Source organism: Muntiacus reevesi, chromosome 10 (assembly GCF_963930625.1).
Source record: "Muntiacus reevesi chromosome 10, mMunRee1.1, whole genome shotgun sequence".
Lineage (NCBI taxonomy): Eukaryota > Metazoa > Chordata > Mammalia > Artiodactyla > Cervidae > Muntiacus > Muntiacus reevesi.
This window is the reverse complement of record NC_089258.1, coordinates 57,887,032-57,900,628: the sequence shown is the minus strand read 5'-3', so window position 1 is coordinate 57,900,628 and position 13,597 is coordinate 57,887,032. Positions and strand designations below refer to the sequence as shown.

Sequence of the window (13,597 nt, the reverse complement as noted above, 5' to 3'; positions counted from 1 at the left end):
GGATGATCACCATCCCCCGAGAGCATAGGGAGCATGTTGGTTGGAGAGAAGTGAGGTCCACACTGCCAAGAGAACAGGCGGGGGCCAGAGCTCATCTGAGCAACATCGACATCGAGACTGGGGTGCTGGCTCTCTGCCGTGGGGGAGCCACCCAACACCTTCCTCCACGAGGTACCCAGGAAACACAGGGAAGAATAAAAGTTCTGCTCCAAATAATAATAAAGAAACACTGATGCCAAAGATGTAATGAGCCCTGGAATGAACAAGCCTCTGCCAAACACAGGCTGTGACCCGAAACCCAGGAGCATGCCCAGCACTCCTGCTCCCTAAGGTGGGCCCACCTGGGCTAGTATCTAGAAGCCCAGTTTAGCCAGTGAGGACCACTTGTTTTGAATGTTCCCTGATCTGGGACATTAGCATAAGGTGAGATGTGGCAAGTTCATCAGAGGCACAGATTTTACCCTAAGTGGCTCTCACGGGGGCTTGGAACCAATCAGTAAGACAAGCACAGCCCCATTCACAGAGCTGCTGAAGAGTCCATGCACAGCGTTCTGCTCACAGCATCAACTGTTTTATAAGATTTAAAGATTCTTTTGATGGTGAAGCAGAACACAATAGCACTCAGATGAAAGGCAGCTCCAAGCCAGAGAAGGCCGCCAAGCAGGCCCACGCAGGGTGTTGCAGTTTGTGACAGCATAGTAGTAAGCTGTGGAGAAGGCAATGGCACCCCACTCCAGTGTTCTTGCCTGGAGAATCCCAGGGACGAGGGAGCCTGGTGGGCTGCCGTCTATGGGGTTGCACAGAGTTGGACATGACCGAAACGACTTAGCAGCAGCAGCAGCAGGAGTAGTAAGCTGGGCTGTGGGGAGCTTAGCTAGTTTTTGTGGCTTCCTGTGGATTGACTAATTTGAATAATTTCAGCAGAATCTGGGGCCGAGCGGCTGTCCCTGTTGGTCTGGTACTGAACTCCAGGGCAACTGGGATAAATGTACACTGGCCTTTGTGAGAAAGTCCTGTAAGGGAAGTGGTTGTGGTGTGGACTTAATTGCTCAAGCTGTGGGGTGTGGATTAATTGCTCAAGAACAAGTGACCAGCTTCAAGCCAGAACCTCAAAACAGAGTCAAGACAAGGTTCAGTCATTTCAGTTCAGTTGCTCAGTCGTGTCTGACTCTTTGTGACCCCATGGACTGCAGCACGCCAGGCCTCCCTGTCCATCACCAACTCCCGGAGTTTACTCAAACTCAAGTCCATTGAGTCAGTGATGCCATCCAACCACCTCATCCTCAGTCATCTGCTTCTCCTCCTGCCTTCAATCTTTCCCAGCATCAGGGTCTTTTCCAATGAGTCAGTTCTTTGCATCAGGTGACCTTTAAGTATTGGAGTTTCAGCTTCAACATCAGTCCTTCCAATAAATATTCAAGGATTGATTTCCTTTAGGATGGACTGTTTGGATCTCCTTGCTGTCCAAGGGACTCTCAAGAATCTTTTCCATAACCACAGTTCAAAAGCATCAATTCTTCAGTGCTCAGCCTTCTTTGTGGTACAACTCCCACATCCATACATGACTTTTGGAAAAACCACTCCCATCTCTTGAAGAATTTTCCACAGTTTGTTGTGATCCACACAGTAAAAGGCTTTGGTATAGTCAACAATTGCACTCATCTCACATGCTAGTAAAGTAATGCTTAAAATTCTCCAAGCCAAGTTTCAGCAATATGTGAACCATGAACTTCCAGATGTTCAAGCTAGTGTTAGAAAAGGCAGAGGAACCAGAGATCAAATTGCCAACATCTGCTGGATCATTGAAAAAGCAAGAGAGTTCCAGAAAAACGTGTGTTTCTGCTTTATTGACTATGCCAAAGCCTTTGACTGTGTGGATCACAATAAACTGTGGGAAATTCTGAAAGAGATGGGAATACCAGACCACCTGACCTGCCTCTTGAGAAACCTGTACGCAGGTCAGGAAGCAACAGTTAGAACTGGACATGGAACAACAGACTGGTTCCAAATAGGAGAAGGAGTACGTTAAGACTGTATATTGTCACCCTGCTTATTTAACTTATATGCAGAGTACATCATGAGAAACGCTGGGCTGGAAGAAGCACAAGCTGGAATCAAGATTGCCAGAGAAATATCAATAACCTCAGATGACACCACCCTTATGGCAGAAAGTGAAGAAGAACTAAAGAGCCTCTTGATGAAAGTGAAAGAGGAGAGTGAAAAAGTTGGCTTAAAGCTCAACATTCAGAAAAGTAAGATCATGGCATCTGCTTCCTTCACTTCATGGCAAAAAGATGGGGAAACAGTGCAAACAGTGGCTGACTTTATTTTTCTGGGCTCCAAAATCACTGCAGATGGTGACTGCAGCCATGAAATTAAAAGACATTTACTCCTTGGAAGGAAAGTTATGACCAACCTAGACAGCATATTGAAAAGCAGAGACATTACTTTGTCAACAAAGGTCCGTCTAGTCAAAGTTATGGTTTTTCCAGTGGTCATGTATGGATGTGCAGTTGGACTATAAAGAAAGCTGAGCGCTTAAGAATTGATGATTCTGAACTGTGGTGTTGGAGAAGATTCTTGAGAGTCCCTTGGACTGCAAGGAGATCCAACCAGTCCATCCTAAAGGAGATCAGTCCTGAATATTCATTGGAAGGACTGATGCTGAAGCTGAAACTCCAATACTTCGGCCATTTGATGCAAAGAGCTGACACATTTGAAAAGACTGTGATGCTGGGAAAGATTGAGGGCAGGAGGAGAAGGGGACAACAGAGGATGAGATGGTTGGATGGCATCACTGACTCAATGGACATGGGTTTGGGTGAACTCTCAGAGTTGGTGATGGACAGGGAGGCCTGGCGTGCTGTGGTTCATGGGGTTGCAAAGAGTCTGACACGACTGATCGACTGAACTGAACTGAACTGATAAAGCAGAAGTAGATGTTTTTCTGGAACATCTTGCTTTTTCAATAATCCAACAGATGTTAGCAATTTGATCTCTGGTTTCTCTGCGTGCTGTAAATCCAGCTTGAACATCTGGAAGTTCTCAGTTCACGTATTGTTGAAGCCTGGCTTGGAGAATTTTGAGCATTACTTTACTAGACAATGTTAGAAAACAAAAAACAAACCAAAACTATATGACATCAATAAACTAGGAATAGAGGAAACTTCCTCAGCAAACAAGAGCTATTATGAAAACCCCACAGCTAATATACTCAGTGATGAAGACTAAAAGCCTTTCCCCTAATATCTGGAACAAGATAAGGATGCGCACTTTTGTCGCTTCAATTCAACATAGTATTGGAAGTGCTTAGGAGGAAAATCAGGTGATAAAAATAAACAAGAGACATTCAAGTTAGGAAGAAAGAAGTGAAATGACCTCTGAACAGGTATGACATGATATTATACATAGAAAACTCCAAGGATCTCACACACACAGGATCACACACACACTCATAGAACCAATAAATTCAGCAGAGTTGCAGGATGCAACGTCAACACACAAAAGTCAGTTGTGCTTCTATGCACTAACAATAGGTAATCTGAAAAGATATTAACAAAACAATTTCATGGGAATTCCCTGGCAGTCCAGTGGTTAGGACTCCTCACTTTTACTGCCAAGAGCAGGGGTTCAGGCCCTGGTTGGGAAACTAAGATTTCTAGAGTCACATGGCCAAAAAGAAAAAAAAAAGAAGGAAGAAAACAATTTCATTCACAGTAGCATCAAAAAGAATAAAAAACTTAGGAATAAATCTAACCAATAATAAAAGTAGGTATCTTACCACATGCGATTTCTGTATATGATTCCCAACTACTGAGAAAGGCAAATTCTGTGATACTTTGGAGCCAATCAAGCCTAAGTTCAAATCATGACTCAGTCACTTACTAGCTTTATGATCTTTGGCAGTTTTTCTCATCTAAGCATGAATTTCCTCCTCAGTCAATTGGAGAGAGTGTAACCAACTAACAGAATTACTGTGAATACTAGGGATGATTCAACTCAACGTTTGGCATATAGAGTGTACTCAATAAATTATAGCTATTGTTTTTTTCTACTAACATCAATCAAGTAATTCTTATAAAAAAGCTAGATAGGCAGTACCTCTGATTTCTGAACACTCAAAACAAACAAGCTAATTGTGTACAACAGCTTGTGAGCACATAAAGGGGATTTAATCAGATTAACAATGTGGTATTTCTTGAGGAGTACCCATAGATAGTCTAGGAAAACAGGACCTGATTTTATCTGTCAAATCACCATCTGGGGGCGTTCAGATACTGTTACAGCCAGGTGCCCACATGTCGCAGGGCATACCACTGGCACATCAAAGGGGAGACTGGTTAAGGAGATGTCATTGGCATGGACCTGAAGATATTAGGAGACTTAAAAGTGTATGCTTTTAAAATAACGACATGCCGTTAACATTGGTAGTTATTGTTCAATCTTCATCCAAAACGTTATAGCAATCATCAAATTATATTCCTACCAAATAGATCTTGAGAGTTCCTTCTTTCATATAGTTTCAAGGATACTTAAACTTTGACAATTTGATAGATGAAAAATAGCGTCTTTGGTGTGTGTGCGTGTGTGTACACTCAGTCATATTTGACTCTTTGCAATCCCATGGACTGCAGCCTGCCAGGCTCCTCTGTCCATGGGATTTCCCAGGCAAGAATATTGGACTGGGTTGCCATTTCCTCCTGCAGGTGATTTTCCTGGCCCCAAGGATCAAACCTGTGTCTCCTGTATTGTAGGTGGATTCTTTACCACTGGGCCATCAGGAAATTTTTTTTTTTAATTTATTCATTCATTCATTTTACTTGGTTAAAAATTAATTTTTATTGGAGTATAGTTGATTCACAGCATTGGGTTAGTTTCTACTGTATAGCAAAGTGAATCAATCATACAGTTACATATATCTACTCTTCTTTAGATTCTATCCCCACATAGGTCATTACAGAGTATTGAGTAGAGTTCCTGTACTATACAGCAGGTTCTTTTTAGTCATTTTATTTCTAGTAGTGTGTATGTATCAATACCAATCTCCCAACTTTCCCTCTCCTTCTTTTTCTCCCTTGGTAACTGAGCGAAGCTGAGAATTTTTTCATCTTTATTTGTTTTTCACTAACATTTCTGATTATGTTATTTTCTGTTTTTTCTACTGTTTTTGTAATTTTTCTTTAGTATTTATAAGACTTTTTTAATACTAAGAAAATGAAACTTTTTATTATATATCCTGTCATTTTGCTTGGTTTGTTAATTCCCTTTTATTTTTTTTTGGCCACACTGCTTATGGGATCATAGTTCTCCCACCAAAGATCAAACCTGGGCCCCCTGCAGTGGAAGCTGCAGTCCTAACCACTGAACCACCAGGGAAGTCCCTGTCTTTAAATTTTTTTCAGAGTTGTTTTAGGCCATGATAAAGTTGAGAGTAATCATATTTATCCATCTGCTCACAGCATCTGAATTTTGTTTCTTGCTTAGAAAGGTTTTTCAACTCTATCCTCTTCCATTTCATTCAGGGAATTTAACTCCTCAATATACTCTCCAGGATGATTAAAACATAATGTTCAAAAACTTTCACTGTCCTAATACAGGATTGGTCCATAACATTTGCTAACTCAATAAACAGAATATTTGCAGGGGAGTTACAATGAGGTAGGTATATATTTACCATTTTGGAAAGGTTTTCAATTTATGTTGTTAACTGATACAGCCAAATTGCAAAACAATATATGGTATACTCCATTTCTGTAAAAAGAGAAAAAAGCACCTACATCTCTAAAGTATATTCTTTTATATTCTTAGAAAAGCTCTATAAAGTTATGTAAGACAGTGTGACTAGTAGTAACTCCCAGAGAAGGGAGAACTCTAGGTTTATGTATGAAGGAAAAAGTATTTAATTTTCATAGTAAACTCTTGCATGTTTAAACTTTTATCATGCCCATACTCTGTTCTTATTAACATAATAAAGAATGAATACTAAGATGTGCAGGCTTTGAAGATATGGCAATGGCAGCAGATAAAAGCAGATTTAAAGTAGATAGAGCAATTGGATAGCAAAACCTCAAACCCATGGAGTGCATCAAAAGCAAAACTAGTCGGCAAAGTATCAGAGGGTAAGTATAAGCTACCAACAGCATCATACCAGCATCCACACAGAAGAAAGTAGAGGGATATGGCATTTGGCAAATCTAAGTAAACTTTCAGCTTTTGATGTGGAAGTCTACATTTAGACAGATCTCTAAAATTCCCTCTCATATAAACCCAGGAATGTTAAAGAAATAAACCTCTTTTTGTTTTCTTGCTGACTTAAATATACCAATGTCTTTATCCTTAAAATATGAAAAAGAAAAAACCAACTGTAAAGTTCTAAAAGAGGAAGATGAGATCTTTTAACATTTCGCTGCCATCAAGCTTGACCACTTTAGCAATAAACACACTTTGGTACTAAACCAAACTATTCTAAGATGCTTTGGAGACCTAAAATATGTTACTTTGGTCCAACGCACCTTTTTTTTTTTTTTTTCTTTTTCTTTTCTTTTTCCATGTGTCCAGGGTATGAACCAGGCATGGGCACAGAGCAAAAGCCAAGCTGGGATAAACAAGTTGTTTTGTCCCTCACTGATGAGACAGCCGCCACCAACCAGGTGACATTCTACCCAGGTCAGGGACACCAACACACCTTTACATCCATTTACAGAGGAAATTTTTGTTTCAAACTTGGGAAGTTTAATGACCCATCATCATGAAATGGTTGGTCCTTGTATAGAAAACAAAATTCTTCTCAACAGGAACATAATTAACTTAAGATAGTTTAAAGAGTGCTCATGAACCAATCAAATGCAATTTGAGAGAACATTTCTCCCATCTCTTTTGGTTTACATTTTTGGAAAATTCCTGACGAGGCCTAGAAAAAGGCACAGGACTTTGAGGAACTGTTAATCTGCTAAGTAAGCAGAGAATTTGACCATCCTCCTTTTCGTGTTGAGACTGCAGAACTGCCTTTGCTTCATTAAGTTAATGAGCCAAGGTTTCTGGAGAAGCCACTCATTGTAAAGCACCTGCTTCTCACATGATTAGTGTGTTGAAATGTCAATCCCTGGTACCACCAGCCCCTTAGGTAGGGAGACCTGCTCCTTGGCATTTGAAAATGAGATACGCAGTTATGAAAATCCTCTTCCTCTGCCTCACAGTTTGGGTGTGGTCCAAGTTTCAAGTGATCATTTCAGTTGTGCTGCATTTTTTGCAACATCAGATGATCACTTCTGGGTATCATTTTAAGCTAGTCTAATGAAAATGATGGACAGGGAGGCTTGGCGTGTGCTGTAGTCCATGGGGTCACAAAGAGTCGGACACGACTGAGTGACTGAACTGAACTGAACTGAAAGAAAATGATAGGAAACAGATTGAGGAAAATAGGAAACAGGCAGGAAGTTGAACTTTTAGATCTATAGTCATGAATTTAAAGCATTTCTGACAGGAAGAGGCACAGCAGTGAAAAGCAGAGCTTTGCAATCAGAAAGATTGACGTTCACAGCACAATTCTATCAGTTAATGACTATGAATGACCTTGGGTGGCCTTAACTTCTACATCTGAATAACAGCTTTAGTGATACCCACCTTAGAGGACTATTGTGAGGATTAAATGAAATAGTATATGCACATGTCTGGCTTATAGTAAATATTCAATGAATGGACATTACTATTATTAGTATCTTTCAGTGATAATTTTACTTCCCTATTTAATACTTCCTAGCAATTACAATTAAATAGCCTTAAGGCTCTGTTTTACTTAATGTGTTCTTTTTTAAAAATCAGATATGGTTATAGAAGTATGATATGCACTCTTCTTTCCTTCTAGAATACACATAAATCTCTATAGTGTATGATGTATCTGCTGATGTTCAAGTTAACCTGTAAGGTTATATTCTAGGCTATGTTTGTTCTCATTGTATTGGCAGCTAGAGTCATGTTTCACATCTGAACTTCCAAGTCAGTAGGGGGATCAAAATCACTGTCTCACCTTAGGTTTGGGGATTTCCGTGGCTACAATGGAAAAAATTCAGCTGATGCTTGAAATGCCTGATCTTCTGCTTCAGAGCACTTCTCAGGGTTTTTCAACAGAAGAGGCAAGACCCTGGTCCCTCATTCAACTTCTGGTTCTGTGGTTGGGTAACACTGCTGTTCCTCTGGATTGTGAAATGTGTCAAGGAGCATGTCATTTCAACATGCAACGCTAGATGGAGCAAAGAGATCAGTTGCTTTTTTTTTTTTTTTTAACGTGAAAATTCTAAATGCTGGCATTTTAAAATTCTGTGACTGGATAGCCTACCCAGAGATTAGAGTCATTAGACACTTGAGTTTGCTCTTTGTTCCTTCCTTTCTTCTCCATTTTCTCATTCTCCTTGTTTGGACCTGCAGCACCTTGAGATTTGGGTTCCTTCGCAGTGGTGGAAAAAGCAGAGGGTTTTCCCTCTGGCTGTCCAGGAGTAAGCATAAGAGGTACAGGGACAATTTTCCTATGTCCGTGGAAACTCAGGAGGCCGATGTCCACGTCCGCTCTACTCGAGTATGTTTTGCTGCTTGTCTTCTAAGTCTGCAGGGCTGCTAAGCTTGCCTGTGGCCCACCGCTTTCTTCAGCATCCTCCCCCTCCCCCTCACTGCGTCAAGCTCAACAGTGAGCCGCTGTCTGTATCACAGGGGTCACTCCCTCCCATTCCCCGCCCCCCACCCCCAGCCTTCCCTGCACGTCGCTCCCTGTTTTCTACAGCTTCATCTCTCTTATCTACATCCCTGCCTGGAAGAGCCCAACTTTTCATCAGTTCCCTCCCGAGTGTAACAGATGAACTGAATCAGACTATATAATACTACTGTCACTTCTCCAATTTAAAGAGCTCATAATTCTTGGTCGAGATCAGTTTTATCCCTTTGGTCTTCTTCCCTTGTTTCCTGTGTTTCATCTCTCGCACAGCCTTCTACAAAGTTTATTCTAAATAAGCCCTGGTTCAGTCAATGAAGTGATGGTTAAGTGGATGAAAGGCTAGTTCCCTTGACCTCGTCCATCTCTAACACTGACTTTCCTGTTTTCTCCCCACCCGACCTCCTACCTCCCATTCTATTTACTTGTCCTGCTTGTTTAACTGTCCTTTGCCAGTGACTGAATGCAGGGCCCTCGCTCAGATTCCTCCCTTTCAAGTCAGTTCATTCGTGTAATCTTTCCTGTGCTCTCCTATTGCTTCCCTGCTGTGTCATTTTAATTGGTGGTGTTTTGGTATTTTGTTTTCCACATTTATCTCTGGCTTACGTGCATTAGGTCTCTGCTCATTAAAATGGATTAACTGAGATATTTATTGAAGTGGCAGACTTGGATTCATCTCAGCTTGCAATGAAATGGGAATCTAACTATAAGATTGTAAAAATAAAATTGAGGTGGTAAGTTGGATCATTGGGGAGTATCAGGTAAACATAAAAAACAAGTTAGCTTTAATTCTTCAGAAGATAGTCCTCAGGTCAACAGTCTTAGATGCAAATAGAAATGACAGAAATGGGCCTGCTGCTCACCTCCATCTGGGCAATTCTCAGCCTTTACCAACAGATAACTGGTGTTCTGCCAATTATTTCTCTATTGTTTCTCATTGTTTATGTTAAATGTTGGGAGCAAAGTTTCTCCCAATATGCACAGTCCGTTAAAAGAGGCATGGAGTATGTACAAAACTTCCCTGGAGACTCAGGTGGTAAAGAATCTGCCTGCAATGCGGGAGACCCGAGTTCAATTTCTGGGTCAGAAAGATGCCTTGGAGAAGAGAATGGCCACCCACTGCACTATTCTTGCCTGGAGAATCCCATGGATAGAGGAGCCCAGCGGACTATAGTCAACAGGGTTGCAAAGAGTTGGATATGACTCAGGAACTAACACTACTTTTCATGTACAAAAGCACATTTACTTCTTTATATTTAAAACTAAGAATGGCTGGGATTTTGATTGGTGATTATATATTTAAGAACTATTTATCAAAAAGGTAATATGTGCAAAAATAAGGGTTTTTTTCACACTATAAAGTATTTCATAGCAATTTAATTCTACTTGTAATAACATAAATGGGATAGAAAAGTCATCTATGCCTTGGCTTGCTGATGTCCTGTCCAAGCAGGAGAGACTGCATCTTGGGCCTAGAAATTAATTTCAGCACCAATCCTGGCTGAAAATAACTCAGGATGTTTGTTAAACTGACCTGGGCTTGACTGGAGTTCAGATGGAGGAAAACTCAGCCTCTCTGTGGGTGATTATAGGTTAGAGAGAAATTAATGTGCCCAATTTCCATTTCTTTAGAAAAAAGCCTTCTGCCTGAGTGCCTTGTAGTAAAAAGAAGGGACTTGGTCATCAAGATGACTTTAGGTGTCACTTCTCCATTTCCTTTTGCCTTCCGCAGGACTCTTCATCAACAAAGTAGACATGCTAACTACTGGCTAACTTGAACTGAATGACTGGGTGACAAAACTGTCCACATTGCACTCAGGTGGGTAAAGAAAATGTAGCTTCTCAATGTCTCTATAACCGATCACATCCCAGTCAGGAGTTTTGATCTGCTGGGGTTGGTGATGAAGATGGGGTAGGATGGTGAATCCAGATTTAGTTCAACCTGATTTTTTCATTCAAAATCGCCCTTCATTAGATGCTCAGATGGCCTCTCTCAGCTTCTTCCCACCCTCTCCGAACACCAAGGGAACAGACACAACGGTTCGCTCTCCCCCCTCAGAAACTCCCCGTGTTCAACTCATCCTCCTAGCAGAGCAGGCAGGGTCTCCTGACCTGCCTTGCTCCCCAAAAGGTGTCTTCTCTACCATCAGGGCAGAAGTTCTGGGATCCCAGCATCTTCATACACTTAAGAGATTCATAAAATTCTTTCTCTTTTCCCCTCTCTCTTCATCTCTCTCCAGCTCCTTGTCTCTCTCACTCCCTCCGGCTCACTCTTTTTTTCTTTCTCATCCTCTTCTCTCCAAAGTCCAGCCTTTGGTCTCACTGTCTAGCACACTGCCCACAGCAACACGATTCCAATTCCACTGTTGCCGCAAGCAGGACTCCGCATTTCCCCAAAGCACTGAAACGAACTTCCTCAAGGCTGGGATGGCTGGCCATTGAGATTTACCAGAAATGGAAATCATGTTTGGAAGGAATTAGCTCCGAAAATACATTTCAAAAACTGTTGTGCTTATTACAAACCATCAATCATATTAAGGGAGGTAAGGAACTTTCAAGAATATTGCCATGTTTCATGTGGGGAAAAAATGAGTCCATCAGGGTTGTTAAATGGGCCAAATGACACATTTTTTGGGGGGGAGGAAGATCACGAGGGAAGAATTCCCATTGGAAAAAGAGAACTAATGCAGAAAGCTGATCGTTATCCAGAAGTTTGGAGCCCCATCTGATTAACCGGCTGCACACTTGTTGGCTTGTTCATGGCTGACTCTCCTTTGAAATATGGAAGTCGGGGGCAGAGTTATCACTTGAAAGGAGCATGTCTCCAGGCCAGGTTTCTCAGAGGTAGCAGAACTTTTCCTTGTGCCCCTGAGCACTGGATGGAGCAAAGCAGGTGTCCTGTTTATTCTCCACCAGCAGCCAGAGGAGAGAGCCTGGGCCAGAGGCCCTGCTCTGAGCCCTCCCGTGCGGGCTGGGAGACCACCTCACTGTGACCTTGGGACTGACCTTGACTTTGGTTCCTTCCTAGTGAAAGAAAAGGCAAGTGCGGCCCCTGAAGCTAAGTCGTGAGAGATACCAGCAGGACCAGGAAGCTGAATGCACAGGCAGGGCCCTAAATTCTTCTCATACTAAAACCCAGAAAAATCCCCCGCGCTCTGAAACTCACATACCTTCTTTTCTTATTAATCTCCCTTTCTGGCTATTATTCAAGGACTGTGATTGAATCCCTTCTCAGGCTCTTAGGCTCTTTAAGCTGTAGAAAGAGAATGAAAAAAATGCACCCTAAGACCTAGGATTTCTTTTTCTTCCTTTTGTGTTGCCAGCGAATCCCTCTGAAAGGCGAGCTGGCACGGGTTCCAGGAATTTGTGTAAATGCCGGGTAGAGATCTACTGCCGTTTCTGCAGGCAGCCAGGCGTTTCCAAACATGGTGTGAGCTGCTGGCCTGCACTTTTAGGGCAGTAACTGACCAGGGACCCGTGGTGCTCTCCCACCTGCCCAGAGGGCCGATGGGTTTCTAATCCGGGCTTTCTACTGGTCGAGGGGAGAGGGTGTCCCATACATTGTAGTCATTCTGTGAGCAAAATTGCTGCATTTACAGTCAAGTGATAAAGGCACACAGGTCATCTCCATCTCCTCACTGTGCTTTCTTCCTGGGGAATCTCAGAAAGCAGGATGGAAATGCTGTGCCTGCAACTAGAAGTATTTTTCCATGGAAAGGGCCATCATTTGCTTTTGTTTAATTCTCAAAGGGTCTGCTGACTTTTCTCCAATATTTACTGAGGGCCAGCTAGATGCTGGGCACTGTGGTTTACAGTGAGCATACAGCTGAGGACAAGGGGGACAGCGTTCCTGCATGAGCAGGAACGTGTGTGTGCATGCTAAGTCGCCTCGGTCGTGTCCGACTCTTTGAGACCCCATGGACTATAGCTCGCCAGGCTCCTCTGTCCAGGGGATTCTCCAGGTAAGAATATAGGAGTGGGTTGCCATGTCCTCCTCCAGGGGATCTTCTCAACCCAGGGATTGAATCCAAGTTTCATACGTCTCTTGCATTGGCAGGCAGGCTCTTTACCACTAGTGAGTGGAACTTAGAAATGAATGAGGTAGGAGGACACATTGAGCAAATAAAAATCAACAAGCAACCACATGTATTTTATTTTGTTCTGAGGGCCCTTGCACTAGAAGGAAATGAACAGGGTAATGGACATGCATCTAGTCTGGTGGTAGGAGCAGTAAATATTATGGATTGGGTTTTACAACTCCTATTCCAACCCACTTAGAGAATCCCTTCCTGAAGTCTAGCTACAATGCTATGTTGAACTGCAACAGCAGAAAAGCCAAAAAATAAAAAATTCAAAAGGCACTCCCCAGGCTCCCTGGTAGCGAAGGGCTGACTGTGGCCCCAAGCAGGCGACGAGCAGTGCCAGGCAGTGAAGAGCTGGACTCAGTCGCCAGTCTGGGGCAGAAGCGTTAGATTCATCCAGACGCTCGCCCAGAAACTCCTGCCTGATCTCCACATTGTAGATGCCGAGCGGCAGCCGGCTGTAGTGACACCGACACAGGGACACATCGCTGCCGTGTCTCCCCTCCCAGCTGCTGCCCCTGACCACAGAGCTCCCGGCAGCCTTGGCTCAAGAGCAATCCCTGCCTCTCGCCCCATGGTAACTGCCCCAGGCGGTGCAGTGGTAAGGAATCCACCTGCCAATGCAGGAGACTTCAAGAGACTCGGGTTCGATCCCCGGGCCGGGAAGATCCCTTAGAGGTGGAAACGGCAACCCACTCTAGTATTCTTGCCTGGAGAGTCCCATGGACAGAGCAGCCTGGCGGGCTACAATCCACGGGGTGGCAAAGAGTCACACATGAGTGGGCATGAGCATAAGAACTACATCGAAATAATG

General features: G+C 42.9%; 1 non-coding gene across 1 annotated transcript; it reads right to left on the bottom strand.

The window, feature by feature from the left end:
• Window positions 1–6,546: 6,546 nt before the first annotated feature.
• Window positions 6,547–6,676, bottom strand: LOC136143927 (small nucleolar RNA SNORA48). The gene has a single exon (XR_010658429.1). It is a non-coding gene; the product is annotated as a small nucleolar RNA SNORA48 (small nucleolar RNA).
• Window positions 6,677–13,597: the final 6,921 nt, after the last annotated feature.